We start from the raw sequence: 26,382 nt of genomic DNA, 5'->3' as shown, positions 1-26,382 counted from the left end.
CACCCCCCCAAACAAACAAAAAAGTTTCTTTTTTGCTCCAAGTGTAAGCCACCCACAAAGTTTGGTCCAGGCCTTTGATGTACAACTAATGTTACTATACTGAAGTAATTTGTCTTCTCTCAGTAAATGCAGATGATGGACAACTCAAGTTTATTATTCAAAAACCATATTCTTTAGTTTTTGTCAGTGACCATGATGAATGAGCATGAACCCCAAGTGCAACATATCTCATAAGTTTGGACACTATAGCTTTGTGACTAAGTTCAGTTATGGTGTGTAAACTATTCAGTGACCATGACCTTTTGATATCAAAACTGACTAGGTTATTCATTTGTCTAAGTACAAACTGTCCAACAAGGTTTGGTAACTGTTGATGGTGGCAAGCTCAAGTTATTAAGAGACAACCTTTTTTGTTTCTTCAGTTACTGTGTCCCTGACCCTTCATCCCTAAAGTGATACGGTTATTGCTAACCCCAAGGACAAAACTTATCACTGGAGTCTAAAATTAGGCCAACAGTGTCAGAGAAAATGAGCTCAATTTAACGCTGGCACCCACAGGGGTTCGTTACAAAGAAAATTTGAAGTATCCGTCCGTGAATCAAGGGATGGGGCTTCTAACATGTAAACAATATAACACTCCCATCCCTTGATTCAAGGGCGGATACTCCAAATGTTCTTTGTAACGAACCCCTGTGTTGACACCTATGTCAATGACAACACTTTTGGAATATGCAAGCCCTACGCCTTGCCATTGCTTCACTAACAAAACAAAAATTCCAGGCAAACCGGACTAAAGCAACCAGAGAACATGTTAATCTATGGGGAAAAAAATATAGTCTGCCTACAGTCCATTATGAACTGTACACCACTCACTAGCTTCGAAAGTATTTACCTGGCAGAATTAGTCTTACACAAGCGTCTCATTCAAATATCCGAAATAATCCGAATGATCTAAACACTCTGCACCAGGGTGACAAAGGGAAAACCGGAACTTATCAAATTTGATGAAGAGAAACCGTAGCAAACCCAGTCTTTTCCATAAAGTGAGCGAGAGAATTCGTCGCCATTGAGACATATATTCGTAACTAGTTTCGTTAGCAACCCGCTAGGAAAATATTTATCAAAAACCAAAAAGAGATTGGATCACCACACACATACCCAGAGTTACTTATGGACTCTAATAAAAATAAACAATCAGCATATAAAAATATAAATAAATTCATAGACTCAGCAGGACTTAGGAACAAAATATAATTGCTATCCCCATAAAACCAAAAGACCCATTAACTAGCTAAATAAATTTAGAAGCCCCCACATACAAACCCATAACATATCATTCAATTTTATAAAAATATTAATAACTAATTCACTTACGAAGCACCTATCAAAAACTAAGGAAACCGCAAAATCGGATGTCCTAGATGTCCTTAACGAACCGAGTAATCAGCTAGGACTCCGGTCCTTAATGTCCTTAACGAACCGTGTAATCGGCTAGGACTCCGGTCTCTTGCTAAATAAAGTATAAATAACATTCAATCTCTAAAAACATTAATAAATAAATAACTTAATGAGGCAATATCTAAAAACTTATAAATAACATAACGTAGGAAGCACACCCTAAACACCTCGACTAGTAATACCATAATAACCTTGAAAATCTCTCTTTATACATGATTTGTACTAACTTCTATAAACAGCATAGAACACACACCCTTTTTAGAACATTTTGACCAAAAAAAAAATAATCAAAAAAAAAAATAAACAAAACAAAACAAAACAAAAAAACACCAGGCAAATACAACAAGAAACCAGCGATGTGAAAAGCAACCAGGACCGTTCCCGAGCTCTCCGTCCCACTAATGACAGCCAACCATTCAACTGTAAGGGACCTTTATGGACCCACAGATTGAGGCCAAACTATCAGGGTTCCTTGAACCCATAAAAGCCTGGGGGAGGTGGCACCATCCCCTTCCCCAGGAACAACTGACAGGCTGCGGTGCAGTCAGAAAAAAAGTGGCACATGCACAATTCTGCGCACGCCACTATAATTAAACTCAACAACAACAACTAGTTTCGTTCACGTAGATATTATGACGGATGAAGACATAGTTACAATAGGAATACTCCCGGCCTTTGCGGTCGTAACATATGTTGTGATTTCGGTGTCGAATCACCAAACACATCAAATTGAAGCAGTATTCGTGCTTAGGTTCTTTCACGACCTGACGGAAAATGCCGAGCGCTGTTCCGATCGAACCATAACACATACCAATGACTGGCTTCTCTTTTTTTTTTAAAGTAATGAATTTTAGCAGTATATGCGTTACTTTTTGCTGAAGGTTCACTGATGAAATTAACAAAGTAAAAGTTATTGACCCATTTGTTTCGTTACATCTTAAGTTCATAAAGTGAAAATAGCCATGTAGAGCTAGCAACCTTCTATGAGATGCACATAGCAGCAGAGGGGGCGAATCGGACAAGTTTTTTACGCAAAAAAATACTTCTATCAATAATTTTACAAGAATAACTCTTATTTTGGAAAACAAACCCTTATTTTAGTAAGTATGACAATAAAGATGTCTATTTACTAAAATAAAAGGTTTTATCGTATAATCTAATCTTGGAAAGTGTTATTACAATGATGATTTACATATGAAAACCATCGTAGATTAGCGCCCCCTCTTGCTGCTCTCGGGGAGATATTTTTTAACTAAATAACGTATCAAGTCCAACTCGATATCGTGTCCTAGGGTCGTGTAAATTTATCGTTACAAACCCGTGTGGTTTTCGCTGTGCATGACTAAAGAAATTTCTGAATTTATTGATGTCCATGTCTCCGCTGCACCAAGTCTGATGAATATTTCGTAACGTGTGTACGTCAACTCCGTTGAACACTGCAAGGATGTTACAATTGTCTCTGATCACTTTTGGAATTTGTGTATAACGTTGAGTTACATAAATCACATCTGTGTTTTTATGACGACCACGGGAAAATATTCTTGCCGGGTTTGTTTGCTTATCCAGCATAACATCATCGTACACTACTAGATTGTTAATTGATCCATCGATGTCATCAATGCCAGGTGCATCATTGACATCAGTTATGAATTCAACTACGTTTTCGTCGCTTTCACTGATTGCTTTTGCACTCTCGTTGAAATCTTTTAGCACTTGATAACATCGCTGATCGTCCACAGACGGGGCTATCAAATATAGCTTATCCCATTTCATCCACTTCATTATCAAATTCAACAACAGCTGTGTTTTACCAGACCCAGATGGACCTATGATAATCATTCTGATTGAATTTGGTAACACACTGTTATGTTTGATTGGTTCTTTTTTTCTTCGTCGCAGAAAAGTCAGTAACTTCCATTTGTATACAAATGAATAATATTATGGATTTATATTGTGTGAAGTGCCGGGCACGAACCCCAACAAACGACCTAACAACGATTACAACAAAGAATAACCGACAAGCACTTTCTGGTAGATGTGCTCGATGTGGCACAAAAAAATTTAGATTTCAAAAAAAAAGTTTAGCGGAAGCCACATCACAGCCCAACTTGGAAAACTCCCTGGAGCTCCCTGGGCAAAGTATCCCGGAGAAAAACATCTTCTCGGGTACAACTACTGCGGTCCTGGAACCAGACTTGACATAAGACTTGACAGTGACAATCAGCCTAAACCTGGCGAGTATCCGATAAATGCTATCGATGCAGCTTGTCATGTTCATGATGTAGCTTATAAAAACCCCGATTTTCAGCAACGACATATCGCAGACGTGAAATTAATTCATTCACTAAACTCCATCAAAAATAAATCCCTCAAAGAATCACTCGCTAACTGGTTAATAAGATCCGCAATGAAAGCTAAACTAGTATTAGGCTCTAGTAATTAATAACAATACAAACATTTCCAATGGAGGCGATTTATTATTCCCCGATCGGATACTGGAGAGGTAACGCGGCAATCAGTAAACTCGCTAAAGCAGCAGGGGTTACGGCGGTTACTGCCAAAAACTGGCTATCGAAACAAGCAATATGGCAAATTTATTTACCGCCGCCTAGCCAAATCAACTTTGCACATTTCAATGTTAGTGTGCCCAACGAAGTTCATCAGGCCGACATACTATTCCTGCCTCACGATGTTGTTCGTCGGAAAACGTACAAATACGCGTTAACAGTAGTTGATGTTGCAAGCAGATACAAGGAAGCAACGCCGTTGACAACAAAGACAGCATCTGAAGTAGCCGATGCGTTTAAACGAATTTATCAGCGAGGACCTCTACGATGGCCACATCTGCTACAAGTTGATCCTGGCAAAGAATTTCAAGGTGGGTATCATCGCTGATGAAGCAACATAACGTTACCGTACGACGAGGACATACTGAAATTCATCGTGATCAGGCAATCGTTGAGAGATTTAATCGAACACTCGCCGAAAGATTATTTGGATATCAATACGCGAAAGAATTCATTCAAGATGCGAGATCGCGCGAATGGGTTGCAAGATTACCAAGTATGATAACTGCGCTAAATAACGAGATCGCCCGAGCCACCAACATGAAACCTGCCATCGCGATCACAAAAAAATATATACGCCATGATTCTTCAACATTGGCGGCGCCGGCGCCAGTGTTGGGTAATGTTACAGTTAGATATTTATACGAACCAGGCGAACTTGAAGGTGGTAAACGAAGAGCGACTGATCCCATTTGGAGTGTTACCACACACAAGATATTCACCGTGACAAGATCAACTGGCAGACCAGCAATCTATAGATTAGATTCAACTGCTCCTCAACGCGGATTCACCCGTGAGCAACTTCAGGTGATTCCCGATGATACACAATTACCACCCAAATCACTTAAGTGATTTCGATCACTAAAGTGATTCACTAGCTGCAGCTGCGCCTCTGCGTCTATTACACTCAAGACAGGTCAACATGATATTTTCACGTGTGTGGCCAAGGTTGCTATTTTTTTCTGTCTAACGTAAACTGTCTTGGGTCATTTTTCGGATATCGCCATAACATTACACAATTGCAATTCGCGCAGTGATTACGTTGTTGTTGTCGTAGCGTGATTACGAATTCAACATCCAAACGTTGATCAAACTCCCGATTATTTTTTTTGTCGCTGTGTTTGCAATCGGTTAATTTTTTTCTTATCGTGTCAGTCATCGCTGACTCATCAACGGCTGATGTCGTTGACGTATCTAGCACAATTCTTCCCAGTTGAGACATTCTTCGCACTCTTGACACAGCTAAGTAAACTAAATTTGACCACTCGATGCGATCATCAACAATCCAGACTTTTGTGTCTTCGATAGTTAATCCCTGCGCGGAGTGAATTGTCATAGCATATCCTAACACCCATGGAGATTTATTCATAGCAAGTGCAGCATCAACAACATCAATATCAACTAACACAATATCATTCAACACTATCTGCTGCTTTTCCGATTTTCCTGGAATATCAACATCGATATTTTGCAATCGTGTATCATCTGGTCTATAACATAACGGTACCGGCAACGTTGGAAATTTTTCTTTATGTAGTTGAAATAATCGCCGCTGAAGTGTGTCTCTTACTACTTTTCTTCTTGCCACTATGAGATCACTTGGGTTCCACGCTTCACAGAAGTCTCTCATGGATGTCCTTGGAATTACCTTGCGCATAGCTACGCATTGAATTTTATTATTCTGCAGCCTAATCAGCTTTTTAAACGTCTTTAGTTTTTCATCAAGTGCTCTAATGTCGTCATTTGTTTCTTCGTAATAATCAACAAAATTCGTTAACCAATCATCCGGAGATTCACCTGTAAACGGCGGTGGTTGGCCATGATGACCGCACATAATAACTGCAGTATTCTTCGTCATCAACCATTCAAGAAACTGCTTTAGCGTATCCAACGGTACAGTGTCTATTTCATCCCACACAATTTTCTCAGGAATATATTTTGTGCCCATTCGTTCAGGAGTCCATGTTCCTCCACTGTATTTGAAAAAACTGTGATATGTACAAGAACTAACTCCGCGTTGTTTCATCTCCCTGGCAAGTCTATGTGTGGGCGTTAACCCTATCATGTCAAAATTTCGAAATAACTCAATTACTCGAGTTGTCTTACCACAACCACCTGGTCCGTTTAGATAAACAGTTCTGTGTCTGGCAACAGGATCATACACAGATGGTAACAACTTGCTGGAAGATATTTCAGTCATCGCTGATTCACGATAAACGTCTTTAATTTCAACATCAGCTGATTCACAATATTCGTGTAATCTTTCATTTTTCACTCTCCAGCATCCCCATCATGATGATTCCGTTACGACGCTATTTACCAGCGGTAAGTATTTGCTATCGATGTAAAATGAATCTGTTGCAACTCTCACTGCGGTATCGGGGAATCTATTTACCATCGATAGCAAATTTATAGAAACATAAGACAACATTGAAGATCTCAAATGTGTGTATTGACATAATTCTCCATCAAGGTAACTAACAATCGTGCCTAATTTTTTCCGTTCGACAACAACGCATCTTCGCGGTGACAAAATACATCTCTTGCGGCGGCGTTAGCTATTATAAAATTCAATTCGGCATCATCGAAAATTAATCTATTGTGATGTATTTTGTGATCATACGCTCCTCCTTGAGTAAATTTCCCTATTAATCTTCGTCCGAGATCCTTCGCTACACTTTCCCTGTTGCTGAGGTAAATCTTAAGCATTTCGGGAGTCCATTTTTCGATAACTTCTATTTCAACAATTGGTGTTGGTAACCAAACTTCAGTTTGTCGGCGATAGCATATAATTGCTTCACCGACAGTCAGCGACCTTAGCACGCCACTGTCAAGCATGTATCGCAGCAACACAATAGGAACCCAACCTTTCTCTGCGAAATGTCTACCGAACCATACATAATTGATCGGGTGCAACTTCGTAGCAAATCGAAATGATGTCACCCGGGCGAACCCAGTCAAGTCAAAATCAGGTAGCGGTCCGTCAACGGATACTCTTGTCATCAGGTTGGTCGGATGTCCAAATCTAGTAAAATATTCACTGCATTCGCCGTACCCAAGAAAGCTTCCCGGGTAACACGCAATCATATCCACGGATATCATATCGCGGTGATCATATCAGGTATTCAACAACCCGCCATGACCATATTCAACACAGCTCAGCTCGATATCCTCGAGGAAACTACCCCGAGTTGGTTTCCATGAGTTTCGTTCCCTTGCTATGTGAGCAGCAACACTTGGAACAGTAAAATAGCGCGTCAGCAACTGATCTAACAAAGACTCATCAACGGAAACTGAGTATTTTTCCGCGAGTGTTTTCATTTCGTGTTGTAACGACTCAGTTCGGTATACTTCTCCGTTGGGTCTCACAAACTGATCATACTCGGAATCTTCATCACTTTTAAATAGCCATACCGACACAGGATCTGTTTTGCTCGCTTCATGGATACAATCAAATATGTTTCCGTGATAATATCTCACAACACGGTCTCGCGGAAATATCCTAACTGATTCGGTCCAAGCATGACTGTTATGATCAATAATTATTATTGGTGATCCGCGACAGTTGTATTTTGATTTGTATAATTCTTCTCCGGTCAGCGATTTCACAGTTATAGGAAATCTCAATAGCCGTTCCAACGCAGCAACATCCGCTATTGATGCTCCGCTATCTCTGACTCGATTAGCCCATGTTGTTATCTTGGATTTTCTCGACGGTGTTAAACCGTTGCCCCGCGCTGCGTTGCTGAAATGTTCCATTACTCGCTCGGCTACACAATTCAACACCGTCGACGCAGTCATTCGCATCGGAGCGAGTTTATCAATTTTTGGTTTTTTTACAACATATAACCCGTAAATGAGTGCAGTTACAGGATACGCTCTGACATAATATGGAATATCAATTCCAACGAGCATTCCTGGTCTGCTATGACGACTTAACAAAACTGTTTTTCCGTTGGCAAGGACAGGATCACGTTTATCACGGATAATCCATTGTTGATCACCGAGTTCATCGACGACACCGACGATAAATTTTATCAACATATAATATTTGCTATCATCAAGATATTTAACAATGTTGCCCGCGCGCGTATCTGTCATCGTGCCGTCGATGACATCATCGCCGAAAAGATCTTCAAAGATATCTTCGGAACTCTCACGGATAATTTTATACGTCGAGAATACGTGACTTGCACCATCATCACGAAGTTCCTGTTTCGCGCGTCCGATGATGCTATTCAGCGTTGTTAAATCCTTTCGTTGCGCATCACCGGTTAACCTATCAAGGTCAAATCTCCCCCGGGCCGGTCTTATCGATGACAATCTGTTAAATTCTTCCATATATAACAGTAGAACAAATATGTCTAATTACAAAAATGGCATATATATATGCCTGAAAACCATTGTGGATGGAAAATTGCAGGGACTAAACAGCGATGCCAGCGAAAATGTGTCGGCGAATATAGTGCATCTCATAATCAAAATTTCAAGCGAGGATCCAACGGCTGAGTTACTTGTGCCGTATGCGGTATTGCAATCCGTGGAAAAACAAAATTATGTTCAGGATGTGGCGGTAAGAGATTTCACGAGCTCGCCAGGTATTACCGGCGAAGGCATAATCGTATCTTCACGGAACAGGAATACATCGACAACCACCCGAACTATTATTTAAACAAACAAATGGCATCTAGTATAGACAAATGGTATTCAGAAGACATCCAATCTACGCCAACTACGAATCTTCAGCAGATGGAACCGTTAGAAGCAGTAGATTAAAAACCCCACTCGGAAATGTTTGTAATAGTGGTTATAAAAAAATTAAGGTTTATCGCGGCGGCGAAGGAAAAAATTATTATCTTCACAGATTTATTTTTGAGTGTTTTCATGGACCGATCAAGCAGGGATTAGTTATTGATCACATCAACAGGGATAAATTAGATAACCGCATAGAAAACTTAAGAGCTGTTACTCAGAGTGAAAACATTCGTAACACAACAAGAATTTATCATCGGATTAATCCGATACCTGTTATTGCTGTTATCATCGATGCCGATGACGACGACGAGATAGAATTTCCATCAATGTATTCTGCCGCCAAATATTTTGGTATAAATAAGTCATCGATTTGCAGGAATATTAACGCGGTGACAAAAAAAGTATACTCGGAAAAATACAATAAATTTATATCTTTTTATGAACCTGCCTAACGTTGACAGTAAATTAAAGACAAATAAACGCTATTGCATATGAACGAAGAAACCATTGCAACACTTACCGATGAAATCAACGCCGTAAAGAAATTCGCCACGGCCAGTGAAATTTTTAATTCTACCTGGTTGACAGATCAATACGATAGCGTCGTAGAAGCTCGCGCACAGGGTTATAAAACTCATATGCGCGAATACAGAATAGCGAAGATGCTCAATGATGAACTTCGATATAAAATTATTTATCAGCACCGAGACCAAATTAAAGTTTTCGTGCCGGTAGCCCGCACCATAAAAAGGATCCTCGACGACATCGGAAAAATCTTTGAGCAAGAAAAACTCTCAAAAGTTCTTTCTGATAAGCTCGATAAATTACTCATCGACGAATAATTACCGTTAATAAATTATGGAAAAAATTTCCGGGAAAAATTCTCCGATAATAATTACCGTAACAATTATTTTGGCGAACAATTGCAGTGTTTTTGACAAAAAAAAATTTTTCGCATATTTTTTTACGTCTTCGTGAAGGAATTTATTAACGGTAATAATTATTATCATGATAATTTTTTTCGCATTATCATATGAAGGTAATTCTTGATGTCGAACAAGTCAAACAAATTCAACTTCAACGCGGAGTCGTTCCGATCGCTGATATCGCCAAACGGTTTCATGTCGGTTATAATAGAATTTACGAAATATGGCGTCAGAGCGATCCTGACTCGATCAGACCAAAAATTTCAACGAAACCTAATCACGCCGAGATAACATCGTTGACACGTCAGCGAGATTCCGCCGTAGAGCGCTGCCAACAACTCGAAGAAAAAGCAGCGCAGTTAAACGGCAGCTAATGACCAACTCGTCATCGACGTGTTACACGCCCGCGAAGGATCAACTAAATTAGCAGCCACAATAACTTCCATGGATGCAAAATGTCTCGAATTAGGTGTGACCATGCATCTTACGAAGACAATTCAACAGCTGAAAAAAAAATAGAGCTGCAATCGAACAAGAGTTTACCCGACAACAACAGTGTAATCAACAACTCAGCGAGAAGCTTAACAGGCTGAAGCAAGATAACAGCAAATTAGCGGATTTATCCGCCGCGAAGAAACTTACCTCCGCGGATTCATTCGCCACGGATTTACCCAACGCGGAAAAACCCGCCATGGGTTTCCCCATGGGTAAAAAAAAGAAACGAGTGAAGATTGCCCCGTTGGGTTTACCCAACACGGTTAAAACAGCCAAAACACAAGGTGTTTCAGACTGGGATCAGCAACTGCCTGACCTTGACAGGGATTAATTCGATAACACGATTATCATAATTCGTTCAAGAAATTTAAGCGCATCAACTGCGTGTATCGGTTGATCAACTTTATATTCGTCGTGATATTCATGGTAGTCTTCAAGGATTCGATGGCGTTTACCGTAGCCGTACATGATTCTGAAGAAATGTGATTTTTCATGATCGTCATACTCTTCTAAGAAACCATATCGGGAAAACTTCAGCGGCAACGTCAGCGGGCAACAGTCATACAGGGCTTTATCGTCGAGATCGTCATCACTTTGATTTTCCACGCATGGAAAGTACTTGACGTTGTCAAACACTGACACGTATTTGATTCCAACATAGGATACCGCGTTGACGTTGCAACGTCGCCGACAACGAACATCTGAGAAACATGAAAATCTCATCTCCTATATATTTGCTTGAATTTTATATGTTTAAATGCAATATCAAGGAATATTTCCACCCGCGAGAACGTTATTTAACTGCTCCCGGGACAAACATGAGTGTGCATAGTTCAAAATTTCATCATCGCTGAAGAACACGTACATGTAATCACGGTCACGCAGCCGCTCGACATCGTCGTTACTCAGCAACATCTTATCGGTGCCGTCACGGAAACACCGTATCCGGGTTTGTCCCAGACGATGATGCAATGGTGCATTAAATGCGGCTCTGATCGCATCGGCAAGTTCTTTTCGGTCAAATATGTGCACGCGAACATGCTGATAGTGATTTTTATTTTCAATCATTATATGTATTTTTTTATTTAATATAATTTATCACGACGGTGCTGTCGCTGATGGTAATGCTGTTGGAAACGCTGGCGTTTCTCCCCACCGGGCTATCATCGGAATCGCTTTGTGATTCCCAATCACTGACGGGATCACTGGAATCACAGCGTGATTCAGTTTCAGATTCACAAACATGCTGTGTTTCTTCATCTGAATCACTGACAATAAAATCACTGTCAGAATCACATTGTGCTGTCACCGATGATGAATCACTGACAGCACAATCACTGTCGGAATCACTGTGAAATCGTTTACGATTTTCATTCGAAGATTTCAGGGACATGCTATTATGCTATGATATCGCTAATTGAAAGATTTCACCAGCAAGTTTACACTGATGGTCTCCCCACGCAGGTCCAAAAGTCTGCCCTGTTGGTCAGTGACTTTAAAATTTATCCTTGTCAGCATATCGTTATGACACCGCAACGATACCGGATTGATTGGCTCTTGCACAATCAAAAATCCAGGTGGTTCTTTAGGAGTAAATGAATATAATATAAACCCTTGCTGGGCTTGATTCGATGTTGTCGTGTCTATGTTGTAACTGCCATCGATGACATCACATACAAGATTAACAGCGACAACATCGGTGATATTTACTATACCTGGAGAAATATGTCGGCTATCGCCCGCTATGGAGTTATCGGCGCCAAGGATACTAGGTTCCGGAAATGATTGCTTGTGCGCGGTGAGAATATCTTTGAATGATTGATCCAGAAGATCAGACAGAGATTTTAACATTTCAGGTACAACATAATCAGGAAATTTAAAATTTCGTAATTCAGCCTCCGTTATTTTAAATTCTTTCAGAAAATTTTGTTTATCCAGAGCATCAATTACCATCTGAACCAACCGCCGGTTATAATATCTCATGTCGTCGATTAGTTGATTTATTATTTCAATATGTTTGATAATTTTATCACGTGGACTATATAGGTCAGAAATATGATCCTGAAAGGATTGTTGTAGAAGTTTAAGTTGTTCTTTAAAAAATTTGTTAATTTCATTAAAATATGCTTTAATATCAGGAAGATATATGAAACGACTAGTTGATAATAAATGTAAGGTGGCGGCAATAACCCCCGTCCCCCTGGGGAAAAGAGGAGGTATTCCCTTAGGAGGAAGTATGAACCTCCAAGATGGTCCCTTATAATTATTCCTATTAAGTTTTAAGTCAGTCGTATCCTGATCGACATATCTTGCTTCATATTCTGGATTTTTCATTTTTGACACACGGCTCTCGTAATCTGCGGAGATTTCATGATACGCCATAGTATCCGTATAATAATCGGATTTTACAGGCTCTGGCAAACGCGGTTTTACATCAGGGGCTTCCGTTGGCCATCCTAACACGGTTCTGATTGAACTGTTATAGATATCAACGGCGTAACCCGGTGTTGAGATTTCGATGATCGTGGACAACGTTGGCTCGTGTGCTGATATATTGATCTTTGATTCTTTTCCGGTGACACGTTTTATTTGACGCTGTATTTCTTTGTTGATTTCTTCGATCTGATAACTCCCAGTTGGAAGTGTAATAGTATTCCAATCTGGTGTGCCGTCAGGTTTATTCTGATATGAAAATACAAATGAATTATTTGGCAACTGTCTGTGAAATGATGTCGACCTGATGTTGGGCCAACTGTGATATACTCGTAATTGTGCCAACGCGATTTCGCTCACTGGAATTGCAGTTGGAAAATTAACATTGAATTCTGGTTGCGTCGAAGATATTGTGATCATTGTGGTCCTTACCGGAGTTGTATTTGCTGCTATGTCGAGTAGCGCTTGATGCTGAAGTATCTCCGTCATTATTTATCCTCATCGTTTTCAAATCAAGATTCGCTGCACGCTTGTAATCGTTGTAAATGCTGGACATCAACGCGAATTCAGAATCTGATATTGTTGTGTCGTCAAGGCTGGACGATATCAACGAGGACAATTTCGAGTAACCGCTGTTGGCCGCGTTGGCTAGTTGTTGATACTCGTGTAGTTTTGTTATCGCGCACGATGATATTTTTTTCGCGATGATGTTAGCAACTCCTGCGATCGTCGTTGATGCCGAAATTGCGATGGTAATCGCGATTGCAGCGGTTACCGGAGTTAGCGCTGATAATAGCACACCCGTGGATGCAACTACCGCGGATACCGAATACACGCTAATATCTAACACAGTCACACGGTGTTTATATTTTTTCATTTTTGTTGCGCATCTGTCAATGGTGTTTTTCAACGTTGACTGCCATTCGCGTACCTGATCATACCTGTATTGCTGGGCGCTTGATGACGTTGTCATCGGTGACAGTGTTGTCGTTGATGAAGATTTCATTCTTATCATTATTTACGTAACCAATTGAGGTGTTTCCGCGACAAATTCCAAACACCACCAGTAAGATGTTGAGGTTAATTCCTCGTCTGCGGCTTCAAGTATAAATATTTCTTCGGTTCCGCTGTTTAGTATTACAGTGCAAACCCCGGAATATTTATCGGTGGAATGTCTCCAGGGAAACGTTGTGAAGATTTCAAGCTTAGCAGCAGAAAACACAGACAACCTGTACACGCCAGTGGCTGTTGCTGTATATTTAATAGTATTATTTTGTTGGGACCATGTTGCGAATCCCGATGATACCGTGAATACGATATTGGTGATATGCCCGGAGGTAACTCCAGTGGGGACTTTAATCAGATTGGTTTTGTTAACGATCTCAGGAATACCCTATATGATATTTTGCTGTGTTTGTTTGATCGTGTCAATGTCGGTCTTGATTTCAGAAAGTTTTACGTCGACGACTAAAGGAATCCCAAAGAACTTATCCACAGCTTCACCAGTTTTTTGAGCGTTTCTTCGAAATCTTGTAAACGCAGTCACGTGAACATCATACTCTGCCCGCAACGTGGCTAGTTTACCGTCAACGGTGTCTACGTATTGTTTGTTTGCGGCATCTTCGGGGGATTCGGGATTTTTTAACGCGGTTATTTTGTTGCCGTTCATGCCGAGTTCACCTGTCATTGTGTCGCCGGATTTTATTACTCTGTCATTGACTAAGCCAACAACGAGTCTGTATTGCGCGTCAACATATTGTTTATTTGTGGCGTCCTCGGGACCTATCGGATCCGCTAACACAGTTATTTTGTTGCCGTTCATGCCGAGTTCACCTGTCATTATGTCGCCGGATTTTGCTACACGCGTCGCTGCGACTTTTCGTGCATCATCTCGCAGCATCGCAATTGATATCGACGAATCTCTGATTCTGCCGCTGTCAGTGAATACAACAATGTTGTCCGTGACAGCTCCAATAACCTTGCGAATTATGTCATTCCACTTAATGTTACTGGTTTTTAGTTTGCCGTGCCTGTCCTGAAAAATAACAACCTCATCTGGGTCTACTCCGGATAGATTTAAAAGATCATCAATTTCATCTTTGGTTGCATACTTCGATAAATCAACGTCTTCGCGGCGCTCCTTGGTTCTGCTTGATCTTCCGTAAATGTCAACCATTATTTGTTACCGCCGTTTTCAAATGTAGTATATTCGTGCACGACCTTGTGAGGAGGAAGTTTTGGATTTCTTGATATTGCATCGAGAACGTTTAATACCTGTTGTCCACAAATAGGTGGATCAGTTAGTGTTTGTGTTGGCAACGTTGACTGCCAAACTGGAATTGAAAATCCTTCTGATTTCTTGGAAAATCTTTTTATGTACCTGAAAAACTCAACTGGCGGTGCTAGCCCGTACGAATCGAAATAGATAATTCCACGTGGATCGATCGCGTAAGCAACCCAGTGAGTTCCAGGACCTTCTCGGTTGTCGAGATTAATAATTCCTGTCTCGTTGTTGTTCGGTCGTGCCGGTAATTCATCTCGCATAAATACACCTCTGAAGGATTTTATACGCAATTGTCTGACAGCATCAAGCAAATCAAAATTACTCGCTGGAAGCGTTTTCAAAACCGTTTTGGGTACCATGACGCGGGAGTTCCTGGGAGTCTGAGACCGCGGCCTGTTTTTTTATAACCTGATTCTGATTTTCCTGACATTAATGCGGCCAGTGGAAGCATGGATTGAACGACTACTAAAAGCTTTTCTTAATATTGCTGGTGCCGCCGCAACTATCTGTCTCGTAGCGAGGGGTGCTTCTGCCAGCGAAGAATATCGTTTAACATTCGATGGTGCTGCTACTCTTGCTCTTGCTAACGCTGCACTTCTCTTGCTAACGCTGGTACTATATTTCCTCCTCGTTTGTTATATCCTTGTCCGAGTGCTTTCTTAAGGCCTATTCCTGCTGCGGTTCCAACTGCTCCTAACGCTGCTGCCTTTGCTGCTGCGGCTGCTGCTGGTGCTATTTCTGCGGCAAGTATTGGAATAAGTGGAAAGATTCCGCCGGACTTAACCATGTCACGGACAGCTGTGGCAGTAAAATCAAGTCTGACTCCGCTTCCTGATGCTCTTGCGCGATTGATTTGATTAAGCTGTGTTTGAGTAACCGATAACTTATTTTGACCACCACTAAGTTGTCCGTGTTTAAGTGTTATTGACGTTCCTGACGCTGATGCTTGCTTGGATTTCAGTTTGTTGATCTGACCAGGGGTCAGAGCGACATTAGCGTGATGATATGACATTTTATTTATCAGAGATTGTTCTAATTGACATGTTTTCGGAAACTTATAGATTTTCCACGGGAGCATCGATGACTCTCATTCTGCCGCCAGTACCTTCAAGCAGCATTGCTTTATCGGAAAGTATGACCGCGACGGCTCTGTACTCAGCTATAGCTCCTCTATTCACGATAGCCCTAAAGTGAATATCAACGACAGACTGTCTGGTTAGATCAAGATGCTCCAGCGAGAAGTAATAGATTGGATAATGAGATATAAAATCCAACTGTGATATTTGCAAACCAGTGTCGATATTTAGATCACGCGCTAGATATTTCGTCAATCGGTGATATGCACGTGCAACATGGTTGTTAGCGAAATTTAATTGTATATTTTCAGCTGGTTCTTGATGCCCGTTTATTTTCAGAGAAACGTCAGTGACACCAAGTCGATCAAATATCATATGCGAATGTGTTTGACTATCTGTTCGTGCAACATCCTGAAAAGCAATGAAAATATGTCGTGACGCTGAAACCCCCTACTGTGTTGCTATATTCCACGTGAATAAACCATTGACGGTACTTTGAATACTATCTGTGGTTGTTGTAAGCCACGATAGCAGCCTTTTGCCACCTTGATCCATAAAAGAAAGCAGTCGCTGTTCTTGGGCAATTGCAGGGGACAGCACTCGCATCCACAGCGATAGTTTTGTTATGTTTACTTTACCAGCATCACCTATAGGTCGCCATAGCGCATCATTGTCGTCGCCTTTTCTAACAAGCACAACTGTATGTATTGCTCCGAAAATTACCTTTCTGATACCCCGGCAAAATCCAAAGATATGAGACAGCGGAATCGCACAAGAAAAATTTCTATGATTACCCACTAGCGTTTGTCTGCGTGTAGCGAAACCTAAATTAAATTCTGCATTAGTGCCAACAATAATGTCTTCGATTTCAGCATCAACAGGAGGAGCAGCACGGTTTCTTGGTCGTCTAATAATAAACTGATCACTGTTAGGATAATTAGAAGTATCCTTGGCAAACATCATTGACGGGCCAGATGATCTTGTATAATCATCAGAATATCTTGCCAGACCAATTATTGTTGTAGCAACATCGACATTATTCTGAATCGCTTCGATATTTTTTCCATCAATCATGTAAATAGCGCTACTAAACAGCGCCATAATTCCATTGTTGACAAAACCGACCTTAACTTCAGGTCCGTATTCTGTGTTATCCTCTTTTACAATTTCACCTTCTACCTCAATAAATGCTTCACCGGGCAGGAAGTATCTACTGGTATCCTGAACCTGAAGTTCAATTCGTCCTTTTCTGTTTGGATCTCGTGCGTCATACGAATAATACTGATAATCACGCACTGATTCATTTTTAGAGGCTGGCTCGTCTACGTCGAATGCTGTGTCAGATTCATATTTGTACATTTTATTGTAAAAGTTATCGTCTAAAACGAAGACCACTTCCCGCGACCAAACTCGTGTTTATTTGTTCAGGGATTTCGTTGACTAGCGCGGCTAGCCTTTGATTTGCGGCTTCGTTTATTACTTTACTGACATTCGCTGGCATGTTTGCGGTGGCTGGTAACGCTACCCGTGGAGGTTTTTTTCTGCGCACCAATTGTGATAGTTTGTTCTTGACCCACGAGACTGCTTTACCGGCAGCGCTACCAACAGCGCTAATAGCGCTATCTTTAACAACATCAAAAGCTTTCATCCCTAATTGTTTTACGATCGGTATTGCTTTAGGTGCCACTCCAGCAAAGAATCTCGTAACAACATCGCCGAAACCGTTTCCGTAAGTCATTCTGTATACGGGTAGTCGCGAATTTATCACTCTCACCATGACTGGTCTGCGCTGAGAATTGTGTACTAACATTTATTTATTTATTATTTCTCTAATCGTCGATGAGCTCATCAATAAGTTCTCGATAGATGTGAGTGTCCATGATGCCGCCGCGAAATAGTCGCTGACAGATATCAGCCGCTTCATTAATTATTTCCGGGGAGTTATTTCCGGCACGTTTTCCTCCGATGAGAACTTCCAACCGAGATACGTCATTGATAACATTATCAGGGCAAGTAATGTTACCACGGAGACCACTACCGGTTACACCCAAGTCGGGCGATGGTTGTCTTCGTGGTCGAGATCGCCGCTTCGTTGGTGTTTCAGCAGCTGGTGAAATACCCTTTTTCATTTCATTAACTCGCTCAACAAACTCATCATATTCGCGCTTATATTTTTTGCTGATCTGTGAAATACCCTTATGCTCACGAAATACTTTAGCGTTCCACTCATGTTCTGGAGTGTTATAAAATTCTGGCTTTAGAAGCTGATGACGCATTTGATATCCCGCTGCAGCGACCGCAACAGGATCGGTTATAACTTCTACATAGCCCTGCTGAGAAAAATATTTAGTTTTTAAATCTGGTTTAGATAGATCCTCGACAATATTTTTAACGTCTCCGATTTCAGCACGTGTTTTATCAGCAGACTCTATTGCTTCGCTGATCTGTTTTGGTAATTCCGCGATAACTTGCTGTGTTAATGCGGTGGCTTCAGCGATCTTTTTTGTTGGCTCAGTAATTGGTTTAAATAATTGTTCTGCACCTGTTGCAAATTCAACTTGTGCTTGCTGACGTGCTTGTAATTTTTCTCTGACAGAATCTCGTACAGGAAGAAATTTTTTTATTGCTTCTAGTCGCTCTCGAGCTAGTCTAGCGGAATGTGCTTCTCCAATGTTGGCCATTATCGTTTAACCCAAATTTTTAATTCCACCGATAAACTTTTTAGTTAAAAAATATCTCCCCGAGAGCAGCAGAGGGGGCGCTAATCTACGATGGTTTTCATATGCAAATCATCATTGTAATAACACTTTCCAAGATTAGATTATACGATAAAACCTTTTATTTTAGTAAATAGACATCTTTATTGTCATACTTACTAAAATAAGGGTTTGTTTTCCAAAATAAGAGTTATTCTTGTAAAATTATTGATAGAAGTATTTTTTTGCGTACAAAACTTGTCCGATTCGCCCCCTCTGCTGCTCACATACATACATACATACATACATACATACAGTCAGGGAAGAGCAACTGAAATGTTTTCTCTGATTCAAGAGCTCTAACATAACTTCGTCTGGTTACCTGTGCATCAGATGTCAAACGACTAAGTATGACTAATTTAAATCAAAAAAATATATGAAATTACCAACAACCGATAAAAAAAATTACAGAAAATTTAAATGCACCCTGCGCCAAAGTTGCTGAATAAGTGACTTTGCTCTTTGCCGATTTACTATCCAATGTTGGATATTATCCCTACGCTGACGAACTCCGATGTCACGTATTTATTATAAAACAAGAACAATTAGTTCCAAGATCGTGGTCCTGTTTCTTTGTTAATTTTCCTTAGTTACTACGTTGATTTAGTTATCTCTTGTAAGCAATTTTAAAGTAAGCACCAATCTTTACAAGAAAGTGCGTTAATACGTGTTTTTGCATAGCTCAGATGCTTTTTGGAGCACTTCTATTGTCAAATCTTCATTTTCGGAGGTGCATAGTTTTGCATGTTGTAAAACTCTTCAATTTCGGAGGTAAGTAAATGTTCCTTGTAGTTCGCAAGCCCATTATCCCTCAATATAAGTGATCGGTTAAAAAAAAAAAAAGAAGAAGAAAATAGAAAGAAAAGAAAGCACCGGAACTTGTGATGTTTGATCTAGGACTCGGGGTACTAATCCAGCACAGTGATATTAAAAATTAAATAACTTTAAATGTCTGAGTGCTCCGGATTAAACCTATATTTATCATGCACCCTGAATGAAAGCTTTTGTGTAGAGAAAAGGATACGAGCCGCGGTATTTTCTGGACCAACACCTGTTTGAGACATGTGCTTTCAATTCCGGACCAAAGAGTCGGGTGCTAATGTCAATAATGGGTGTTCAAAAATCCAGGCCGTAAAAGGACTGAAATTCCATCAATAAAACAATGTCTCAGTTACAACTAGGATACGCTCTCAAAAGTTTATTTTTTTTGTTGCTAAAAGCAAAATTTATTTATCAACCAATCCTAGCTGGCCCAACCAATATATCGTCACCCATTTCCAGACTGGATCCCATTTTTCCATGTATCGTTTAAATTTGTACTTTCCATGGAAGAGTTATGTCCCTTCGATGTCGTGTCGCTACTTTCTGTTAGCCATAGTTATGTAATGCATAAATCACACGTATTGTTTTTGAGTCTCAGCCACAGACACAAGCAGGTTGTATTCAGCACATTTTAAAGAAGGTAAATCAGTTAGTTTGCAAAGTTAGCATTGGTTGTGATTTCCGGAAGAAGTGAAATCTGGAACACGTTATACACGCGGGTGGAGAATGGTACTCTGATAGTAAAGAAATGACTATAAAAATTATGGTAATAGTGATGTCCCATTTCTTTCATTTAAATATCATGCACCAATTAGCAGTGAATGTTTGAAAAAATAGCTTATAATAAACAAATTCCATACGTTTTTGTCCACAGATTGTGATGCAGTCTACAGCAGTATGGAGTTTGTTGCGAAAATGAAATGCCCCTGACACTTACGAATAATTGATTTAGTGGCCAAGAAGTTTATTCTGTATAGAACTTGGATAAATTAAACATAGACCGTTTTGTGCACATGTTTTTGCAAATAAAATGAATTGTAATCAATCCTGAACAACCCTGAAAGTAGGTCCTAAAGAAAGGAAGAAAGGCAAGTATTGGTAAGAGTCTAAGACCCCAAACAATTGTTTTCCTAGTGGTCTGGTTTTAAAGCTAGGGTAGGTAGGTATGGGGGGGGGGGGAGGGGTAAAAATCATTTTATGTATTATAATGATTAGCATATGTTGTTTACTAAGCACTTCAGCTGAATAAATGCAAAAATAAATTTCACGACTTTTTTTAATGATGTGGGGGGAGGAGGTGGAAAGGGTATGCAATGATAAATAGGGATGGTCATCCAACCGGAAGCACACATTTTTTCATTGGGCCTAATAAGCTGCATTTTATGATGAAGACAACATTCTCCGTCCATTTTTATAATAATTACACAAATTTGAGTTCTAAACATGATGATCCACAAAATGAAGAGTGTGGAATATTTATATTGCCCCTTCACATAGTTCTCTGTACATGCTGTACTATCTACTGTACCACAGTTGGTAATTCATTTTTCTAAATTGTATTAATTAATGAATCTTTAGTTTAAATCTGTTTCTTGGTATCCTAATAATGGATTCAAGGCAGAATGTACAAAATCTAATACTTTGGTCAATCTTTTCAATTTATGTAGACCAGCAGCCACATTAGACTTCCTGGTTTCTTAAGCACTTATGTCTTTGATACATCATAAAATAACACACACAAATATAATTTACTTAGTGTTCAAATGTCTTACACGAAAACAACATAAATGTTTCACAAATACAGAAACATGTAAGTATACCACAGCTAATATGTATATTCTCTGTCATTAAGCATGTTGTATTGAGGTGGGGTTAATGTCATAATTCATAATATTTTTCCAAGTCTATTAATGTTGTTTTTGTTGTTGCTGTTGTTATAGGGTTTAACGCCATTTTTCAGCACAAGAGATAAGCTATACATAGCAGCCAGTATTAATGATGGAGGAAGAACCCAGAAAGAACAACCAACCCATGAGAAGCTACTGGCAAGCTTTCTCACATACCCACATTGGCCGAGCCCGAGACTTTTAATGTAATAGGCAATGAAAATTGAAAAAGATGGGATAGTAATTACTTCATTAACAACAAGCAATATAGCCATAATCCTACAAAATAAATCATTACATAACTATTGCACTTCCATGGTCTTTGCATCCCTTATCAATGTTAGTGCATAAGTATGGTTGTTTTCACCTGAAATAAATGCATTATCAAATGTAAAATATCTACTTTCCTGACATATACAGTCTCTCTCTCTCTCTCTCTCATTTTTTTAATAGAAACATCAGGTATTAAGCAAATCTATTTTATTTACGTTATTTTCCAAATAATAGTTTTGTAAGGAACTTTAGGTAATGACATTTTAATACTAAAACCCTATGATCATACTTTGCAATGTAATATAAGTTACATATAATGTGACCGTTGATTTAATGCATTCAGGAATTAAATCCCCCCCCCCACCTCCCATTTTATGGCTAGCTTCACCAGGAGTTCAGAAATGTATTTTTGCCATGCTTTACATGCTTTTCTTGTAGTGAATAGCTTCCTAAATCCCAAGAATGATCACTGAATGCTGTAGATTTTATTTTTTCTCAACAAGCAAACTAGGATCTCCATTTCCACCAGTAAAACTTAATACTAATACATTTTTAATTTTACCAATCAACAATTTTAATAAACCAATTTTATTACACAAAACAAATATTAACAGTTATTAATGTTATTAAACAAATTAACATTTTATGTTATTAAACAAAACTTATTAAATAATTAATGTCACGGTGCCCCTAAAAGGCATGTGGCCCATAGGCGGGTGCTTACTCTGCCAATTTGGTAATCCAATGCTGATTCTAGGCATTGATAGTTATAACAAAAAAAAAGGGCATTGTTTATTTGTCAGTCAATTGCTAGTGCTTTCACTCACAGCAGAACAGGCGTTTTCTTTGTAGTATGTCGAAGAGGCTTGAGTCTAAACTTCAGCTATTGTGCAGTTTGGGCACAGCTGAACAGAAGATAAAATGGGGCACATTGGGGCAGGGGAATAATACACTCCACAGGGAGAAACAACATGTCCTTTGAGAATTTCATGTGTATTGGACCCAAAAAATAGGTGATTATTTAGTGAAAACGATGCTTAAATATGCCACAAAAAAACTTCCCGATGTTAGGTCCCAATCTGCATTTTTTCCGATTCAATCTCCCAACTTTGTTTTTTAAAATATTTATTTTTGGCATGACATGCTAGATTAACTGTAACTAAATTTATTCAACGACTATGTGAATTCTTCAGAAATCTTTGTGTATGTTTGAAACTTCAACACAGAAGGGGCATTTTTCGTTCAAACATATTTGGATTTCTTGGAATTATTGGAATTGAAGGACTTTTTGAAAATAGGAATTCATTCAACATGCTGTAAGTTAATTTAATTCTTTTACTCCTGTATTTTGAGAAATAAATTATTTTCAATTATGCAAAACTTGTTTGTTTGCTATTTTCTGTTGTTTAGTTTAAATCCATCGAGTCATAACACAGGATTGATGGCAAAAATAAAAGATCAATGAGCAAAATTGACATATATTACTTACCCCACCCGGATTCATGTTTGGTGACACACACTTTTTGCAAAATATCACAACCATTTGTAAATAAATTGATGACTTGTGCCTTGATACATATATCACAGAACATCTGCTTTAACTTTGTATCATAACTCAGCCACAGACACCCAAGTTTCCAGCTGTTGAGAAATTTTCAGGAACTCTTTGACTCGTTTATGATGATGTTGTGTTGCACTTAAAGCATCTTCATGTAGATGATGTTGGACTGTCATGTATAACATCAAGTTCAGTGACTGTGTTGTTTGATAAATTTGCACTAATTCCAAATGCTATTAATTTTGTTAACTTACTCTTTGGATGAGACGATGAACAAACATTGTCTTACATTTACCAATGATAAAGTTGCACTGTTGACAGTATATAATTCTGATTAAGATTTTTTCCATTTTCTTTGTTTTTATACACAGAAACCGGTACTTCAAAGGTAATCAGTTTTCTTCTTGCTCCTCAGCAAAACTGTTTTATTGGTACATTAAAAAAAAAACACAGAAGGATTAGTCGTTCAGTTATTTGTAGCTGTTTCTGTTAGCGTCTTAAGAGGTCGGTCGATTGTAGGAATAGTCAGGTAGCATGACTGAGTGTATCACAGCATACAGTACTAAGGCCAGATGTCAACATAAGCGGATTATGATGTATCAATGCACTGTAAAGATGGATTTGTCAATACGAACAAGGGATTTATTTATATAACGGATAGATTCCAGTGCATTGTGGATCCAAGTTTGTGGCTTCCTTTCATGGTTTTTTGAATTTCTCCACTCCAGATCCATGATTGTATGTACAAATTAAACAGTAAAAAAGGCTGTCATGAAAAAGATCACCAGATGGTATATTTTGTTGCCAATAAGGAACAAACATCGCAATTTGTGACATTGGCATAGCCCAGGACGATCTCTGTTACAATTCTCTGAAAGATGGAAGCATTTGTACTCTCTCATTGTTCAACAAATAACATGTTCCTGTTGAGACACTGCAGGTTGGATCTGTAGTTTTGACATCTATAATTACAATGTGCATTATACCTGATCCACATCGCTATTTTAATTTGGCTATCACTGCACCCTCAGCTGCCATATTACATTAATCTATATTGCACCTTGCGTCTTGTTAACAGCCAGCTTGAGATTTTCATTGTACTAAATTGTAACTGAAGTTTCAGTATCAGAACATTTTACCTGAGCAGCAGGAAGGCTGAGCCCACCACGGTTTTTCGTCTTAACAGAATCTCTATTAAAAACCTTTTCGATAGAAACTTATTTCACAAAAATAAACCCTTCCAGCCAGAACTATGATGACTAAATCCTCTTTTCTAGCTGGAAGGGTTTATTTCGACACTCGCGAATAACTCGCTATCGAAAACTATTTCATGACCGAGTTGACGCCGACGAAACACTCTGTGGTGCAGCCTCCCTGCTGCTAATCATGCTAGGATTTTTGTTGTGAATTAAAAATTCGGGTTAACAATAATGGCTAACATTGGAGAAGCACATTTCGCTAGACTAGCTCGAGAGCGACTAGAAGCAATAAAAAATTTTCTTCCTGTACGAGATAGTGTCAGAGAAAAATTACAGCAACGACAGCAAGCACAGGAAGGTTTCGCAACGACCACAGGGGAATTATTTAAACCTATCACTGCAGTCACTGGAAAGGTTTTAACTGCTATCAAAGGACGAACTGAAGAAGAGGCTGCAATTGAGGGTGGAAAACCAGAGCATGGTTTGCTTCAAGCAATAAAACAACTTAAAGAACAACAAGTAGCAGCCGCAGCTGATCCAAATGCAGTAGGTCCACTTGTAACTGTCAAAGAAACATTTATTAAAAAATTTACCGAAGATGGTATCGAAGAAATAAGAAATATTCCACTGCGTAGCCCAGAGGAACTTAGACAGTTTTCTGTTTGGATTGTTGATAATTATCGTCGCAGACATGAATTTTTAAAACCAGAAGCTGCCAAGGGTATATCTCAAGCTGAGTGGAGGGATTATGTATATAAAATAAATCGAGGTATCTCCCGAGTATCTCCAAATGATGATACCTATAATTTTATAAAAACAGGAGTAATTGGGTATAATAAAGAACTGAGAGATCGAGCAGAAAAAATAAAGGAAGAAGAAAAACTCAAGAAAATGCAAGCGAAGGAACAAAAGAAAGTTGCAGCGGCGGCACCACCACCTGAACCACCTAAACGAAGGGGAAGACCTAAAAAAGAGAAACCAGCGCCGTCTTATTCTGATCCTGTGGGGGATCCTTGGGAGCCGTTGCTGCAAGTGCCGCAATGGCCGGAAATGTCACAAGAGCAACAAGAACAACTAATACCACCATGGAGTTATGGTCCATACGGTGATGAGTCTGGGGAAAAATCCGGGTCTGGTCTTGGTGGTCACATTACTTGCCCTGATAATATCATCAATGATGTATCACGGCTAGAAGTTCTCATCGGAGGAAAACGTGCCGGAAATAATTAATGAAGCGGCTGATATCTGTCAGCGACTATTTTGCGGCGGCATCATGGATTCTCACATCTATCGAGAACTTATTGATGAACTCGTGGACAGCAATTGAAGGTCGATTAGAGAAATAACTACTTAAATAAAATGATCATACATGACTCTAATCATATGGTCCGACGAGAGAGAGTGGTAAATTCGCGATATCCTGTTTACAGTGCATATTATGGAGATGGACTTGGAGATGTTATTCAAGGATTGTTTACAAGAATAGCTCCGAAGGCGGGACCAATTGCAAAACAATTATCGTCAAAAGCTATTGATGTTATCAAAGACAAAGCTTCTGGTGTAATCGGTGATGCTGCCGGTAAAGTGTTCACGGCGATCAAGGACAGACTAGCACGATTAATACGCAGAAAGCCTCCGCCGGTAAAATTACCAAGCACCGCGGACATGCCTGCAAATGTTAGCAAAATAATAAATGAAACTGCGAATCAAAAACTAGCGTCGCTGATACCTTCCAAAGAAATAGAAAAAAAATATAGCTTCAAGTTTAGTAGCGGGAAGTGGTCTTCGTTTTAGATAATAATGTATTACAATAAGATGTTTAAGCGCATATCCAACGTAGCACTTGATATGGTTAAACCAGTCAGAAAGGATGAATCCTTGCGCGATTATCAAT

General features: G+C 39.4%; 2 protein-coding genes across 10 annotated transcripts in view; one reads left to right on the top strand and one right to left on the bottom strand.

Moving 5' to 3' along the window:
* Positions 1-1,644, bottom strand: part of LOC149797921 (nucleoside diphosphate-linked moiety X motif 6-like) — a 254,096-nt gene extending 252,452 nt beyond the window's left edge. For 3 of the 9 annotated variants that reach the window (XM_089962966.1, XM_089962971.1, XM_089962972.1), the window contains exon 1: positions 893-1,040. The gene's annotated coding sequence lies outside the window, so the exon portion shown is untranslated. Of the gene's footprint in view, positions 1-405; positions 537-556; positions 657-892; positions 1,041-1,374 lie in introns of those variants that run through there. The other 6 variants (XM_089962970.1, XM_089962975.1, XM_089962974.1 and 3 more) reach the window with 4 other exon arrangements.
* Positions 1,645-20,085: 18,441 nt separating this feature from the next.
* The window catches only part of LOC149797919 (S-acyl fatty acid synthase thioesterase, medium chain-like), a 74,352-nt gene continuing 68,055 nt past the window's right edge, over positions 20,086-26,382 (top strand). The window contains exon 1 of the mRNA XM_089962965.1: positions 20,086-20,212. The gene's annotated coding sequence lies outside the window, so the exon portion shown is untranslated. The remainder of the gene's footprint in view (positions 20,213-26,382) is intronic.

This window comes from Sinohyriopsis cumingii, chromosome 6, assembly GCF_028554795.1.
Source record: "Sinohyriopsis cumingii isolate HCF-2022 chromosome 6, ASM2855479v2, whole genome shotgun sequence".
Classification (NCBI taxonomy): domain Eukaryota; kingdom Metazoa; phylum Mollusca; class Bivalvia; order Unionida; family Unionidae; genus Sinohyriopsis; species Sinohyriopsis cumingii.
The sequence above is the reverse complement of the archived record's forward strand: the minus strand, read 5'-3'. Positions and strand labels throughout refer to the sequence as shown.